At 37.0% G+C, this 5,335-nt stretch overlaps 1 non-coding gene across 1 annotated transcript; it reads right to left on the reverse strand.

The window, feature by feature from the left end:
• Positions 1–1,542: 1,542 nt before the first annotated feature.
• Positions 1,543–1,646, reverse strand: LOC126955807 (U6 spliceosomal RNA). Its single transcript, XR_007726101.1, has one exon. It is a non-coding gene; the product is annotated as a U6 spliceosomal RNA (small nuclear RNA).
• Positions 1,647–5,335: the final 3,689 nt, after the last annotated feature.

The raw sequence follows: 5,335 nt of genomic DNA on the forward strand, positions 1-5,335 counted from the left end.
ACACATATATGCAGTTTATTCACTGCCATTAACTCTTCAACTGACTAGGCTTTGGATACTACACCCTTCCCTCTGATGATCTGGCTCTGACAAGGGTCACAGTAACTTAATTGTAATTACTATGTTGATCACTACATTTTATTTTTCCGAGTCCCATTTTGTTCCTTTTCAAATCTGCTTTAAGTCTCTCCTATTCTTTGCTCATATTTTAAAGTCTCCATTTAAAATAAATTTTGTGACTAGGCGCAGTGGCTCATGCCTGTAATCCAAGCACTTTGGGAGGCCGAGGTGGGTGGATCACCTGAGGTCAGGAGTTCGAGACCAGCCTGGCCAACCTGGCAAAACCCTGTCTCTACTAAAAATACAAAAATTAGCCAGCAGTGGTGGCGCACACCTGTAATCCCAGCTACTCAGGAGGCTGACACAGGAGAATCACCCGAACCCAGAAGGCAGAGACTGCAGTGAGCCAAGAGTGCACCAGTGCACTCCAACCTGGGCAACAGAGCAAGACTCTGTCTCAAAAAAATAAAATAAATTAAATTATACTAGTTTTGACACTTTTTATATTCTATACCTAAACTTTTGCTACTTTTACATTCACTACACAATAAATCCAGGAACTGCAGTCTAAGCAGATCTGATTCTGCTTTCCGCTGTTCTTGCTGGTGCTTACTCACAGTGCTTTGTGAGCTCTTGTTCTCTGGAGGTTTATCCATGGAAATTCTTTGAGGCCCATATAAAAGTTGTGTTCCTTCAGAGATGATTTGGGTTTACTCCTACCAATCTCCTGCAAGCACTACCATCTTAAATTAAATGCTCAGCTTGACGGTTTGGGAACAACACCTAGAGTTAAGTTCACAGTGCAAATCTACCTGCAATCAGGCTCCCATTTTCAAATTCTCAGGCAAGATGTTTTTATTCCTCCCACCAAAAGCCAAGCTTAAGACAAGAACATTGTCTTGCTGCCTCTCCTGTACTACAAGTTTATTTTTAATTCTCTTTCACTGTGTAGTCTTTTGTGGTCTCAACCTTCTAGGAGACTTCCTCCTGGATTTCCATCTTGAACAGGCTCTAAATTATAGTTCCCCAGTAACTCCCACAGCCATCAAAACAGAATCTGAAAATTACCAGGATTGGGCAGATAACTTCCAGTCAAAAGCCAGCTTGGGTATTCACTTACCTCCTAGTCTACCCACTTTTTTTGGTTGTTTTATATTCCAAAAAGTAAACTTTTACTGAAAAAAAAGCACAAAGCAGTGCAAATATTCTGAGTATAGGTGAAAGCTTAATGAATTTTTCACAACTGAATACTTCTACATAACCGCCACCTAAATCAAGAGAAGGAACATTAGCAATCCTTCCTTCAATATCCTTTGCAGCCACTAACTCTATCAAGAATAATTATACTCTGACTTCTAACAGAGGTAAGTTATATGTGTATGTGTGTGTGTTTGTATTTTATATAAAATGGCAATGACTTTCACTTCGACTTGTTTTAATCTGTGCAGATTCTATACTCTTTTGTCAGCTCAGTGATGCATTTAAAATGATAGTGTTTTCTCTTTTTTAAAATTTAATTTACAGGGGCCATGCTAGTCTTCTCCGTATTGTTACAATTTTAGTATATGTGCTGCCAAAGTGAGCACTTTTTAAATATTTTATCTAGCATTTTTAGTTGTTTTCAGCACAAGGGTCATTCAAGGAATCTAATCTTCTGTACGGGTGCTCAATGACTTTCTTGTTGTTAAATCCAATCGACTTTTCTTAGTCCTCCTTTTACTTGTTCTCTGTGTATCCCTTCTTTTTCCTGAAATGCACTCTTCCCTGGCTTCCATGAGCCCACACTCCTAGACAGTCTCTTATTGCATTGATTTTATTAAGCAATTATTTACTATAGTTACTTGAATAAATGATGCTTTCCTACTCCTTTATTGTAAATTCTTTGATAATAGAACTTTTATCTTAATCTTGTATATAGTGCTTAATATTGTGCTAATTCGTTCAATCAACCAATATTTATTGAACATTTTCTATCTGCCAGGACTGTTCAGGGACTGTGTAACAAAATTGCCAAGACATTTAAAGTCCCTGCTGTCCTGGACCTTATATTTGTTAGGGTACATTGTAGGTATTCAAAAAAGTGCTAAAATGAATGATAAAATGAAGAGTAGCAAGAGCAAAGAAAAGAGGGAAACTGTCAGCCACAAGAGGGTAAGGTTATGTTTAGAAGAACGGCAATAAAAATGGTCTCAAGAGAAAGTGTTAAAATTATCTGCCTAAGGTGAGTATTCTAGAACCAAATCTAGGTTTAGAGTGTCAGATAGTGCCCACGATGAGAATAAGCTGGCTTAACTGGAGTAGGGAAATTTAGAAATAGGAAGCTAAACAATCTCCAACTGCTTTTGAATACCTTGCTTTTTATTACAGCTCTGCTATATGTACATACCTCATTTAAGGGCTTTGACAAATAAGTGAAGATGAAGACAATGATTGTAAGAAGTACATTTCATCATTCTCCTTCTCCAAGCTTCTCCATCAAAGGACAGAGACCTTTCTCTCTCTCTGCATTTCAAATCCCTCTTTTATTACTTCTTCGAACATTTACACTTCTGCTTTTCACTTATGTGTGTCTTCTCATTGTTAATTTCTATCTCTGGGTTCTCTGAGGCTATCTTTCTTTCTTCTCTTTTTCTATTTATATTCCCTTCACTTTTTTCCTTCCCATCACTCCTATGCGTTTATTTGTCTTGGTAAACACTTTAATTGTAGGTACTGAAAGTTCAATTCTTGACATTTTAACTTCTTACATTCTTCTTCAGTGATCATAGCCAGTTTCATGATTTAAACTAGCAACTCTATGTGGCTGAATTCCAAATCTGACTTTCTAGCTCCAACCTTTCTTTCTCTTTTGTCAATCTAGTCAACTACCTCATCAAGAGTTTATGAATGCCTGCTGTATTAGTTGACTTTCAATGTTCTATGCAACATCATAAAAGTTCACAGCATATGAACATTCTTACCAACATTTGCTAGGTAGATGGCTCTTGACTTTGTGCAATGTATCTTGCTGACAAAGGCTAGCATTTTCATAATCTGCATTCCTGTCCCCCACAAGTCACCACACAGAATTTGAAAAATAAACATCAGCGGCCTTAAAAAGTGCTTTGCTTAAATAAAAATTCTTAAGAATTTAAGCCTTTACCTACTTTGTGTTTGTTTTGGTCTGTGATGCTTTGGCTTTCATAAAAAAGCCCTAAAGGAATCGTATGATTCTGTTGACATGTATAGTGTGCATTGCAAAGCAAAATTTATTAAAGTGAAAAAGTGTAAGCTTTTGGTAAATGAGCTCTATTTTAAGATTAGCACTCTAAATCTGGTATTTATTCATTGTAAATATGAAATTACAGATAAATAATAAGAGAAGATTGACTCTATGTCCTAAAAATGCTAAAATGTTGAAATAAACTTTCCTGACTAGTAGATATATGGACTAAACCACTCTATAACTCAGGTTTCAACAACCTGGTTATTCCTTAAAATGTTGTGAAGATAAAATGGAAACCTGTCAACTAAAACTTCATAGACACTTTCAAAACTGTTTGCAGTAACCTTCAGAAGCAGGACAATCAAACAAGTTTCTGGTAAATAAGTAAGTTTATTAAATTTGGCAATTGGTCATTTGACTAGTTGATTCTTGACAAACTGAGCTGTGTTAAAAGATAAGCTTAGGGCCATTACAATTTTAAAGAGTCTATTTGAGCAGACAGCAATTCATGAATCAGGTAGCACCAAATCACAAGCAGCTTGGGCTCCACCAAGGAGACATGAAGAAAGAACTTTTATAAGGGGTTCATGAAAGCAAACTATTTTACTGTTTTAGGTGGAGAGTCTCTAGTTAGAGGATAGTTGAAGGTTTTTGATTAGTACAGCTCCTAATTAGAGCTTTGTTGGCAGTCTCTGATTGGTTGAGTTACTCTGAGTTGAGTTTCAGTTTGCTTTTGTAGGAACCCAGAATGCAGCCTAATGGCCTCCTAAGATTTTTTAACATCTATAAAAACAGGGAGATAGAAGTAGGCCATCCTGTTTAGCTTCCCTAAGCCATCTTGGATCACAGAATTAGATGAGGTTCGGAAAGCTGCTGGAGAGGATTTGCCATGGCCAAGGGATGCAATGGATAGCTCTGTGTCAAGGGCTGTAGTCTAGCTGGGGCCAAATGGGAGCCAAACCCAAACATGTAATGGGCTTATGGCACCAATGAGAGGCAAGATGAGGCAGTCTCAGCTAAGCAGTCACTAACAGCCAGTGACTAAGGCAGTGAAAAGTCAACCCACTACTGACACCAGGTTCAGTCTTTAAGGGTAAAGGTCAGTGGAGCAAGTATACAACCAGAAAGAGCACAGACATTTTTCCAAAGACCAGAGATAACAGAGGGGAGTTCAAGGACAGCACCTGAGCCTGAGGATTTCACCTTCATGGCAATGCTGAGAGGTTGATGAAACTGAACACCCCTTTTCCATAAACCCACATGCTGCCTTGAGAAGAAAACTAGGGGAATGGATGAGCCACTTGAGAGACAAAATGTTTTTACCAGAGAGGCACTAAACAGAACCTACAAGTACCATTTAAATTATCGGAGTGAATGATGACTTAAGAGAGATTAGATATTTACATTTCTTCCCTCAGTTACAAATTGGAACTTTGGGTATTAGGAAGCCAGATTAATCACAAATGAAACAAAGAAATTATATTTCTTATTATCTATTCAAATTGTAGTATGAGGTAAAATTTGTGATCTTGCTGTTTTTATTGTTCAAATACTCTATATCATTTATTTTTTATCTTCTTGATCTGTCAAAAACAGAATGTTAAATAATTCCATTACATTTATGTTTCTATCAATTTATCCTGTATGACTAATAATTTTTGCTTTATTACTTTATTTATAAAACACAGCTTTATTATTATCACCATCATTATGCCCATCATTTATATAATCATTTTTGTCAAACTTGCTTTTTACTTAAAATCTTACTTTGTTAGTATATTGCCACTCCTAACTTTCAGTTTATTTGTTCTTTCTTTACCTTAAAATGTGTGACCTTTTGCTTAAGATATGTCTCCTGTAAACAGCATATGGTGTTTTGTTTGTTTGTTTTTTAGATCAAGTCTCGCTCTGTTACCCAGGCTGGGGTGCAATGGCATGATCTCAGCTCACTGAAACCTCTGCCTCCTAGGTTCAGGAGATTCTCCTAGCTGGGATTACAGGATAGCATCACCATGCCCAGCTGATTTTTGTATTTTTACTTGAGATGGGGTTTCACCATGTTGGCCAGGC

The sequence above is a fragment of the Macaca thibetana genome, chromosome 5, assembly GCF_024542745.1.
Source record: "Macaca thibetana thibetana isolate TM-01 chromosome 5, ASM2454274v1, whole genome shotgun sequence".
Classification (NCBI taxonomy): Eukaryota; Metazoa; Chordata; class Mammalia; order Primates; family Cercopithecidae; genus Macaca; species Macaca thibetana.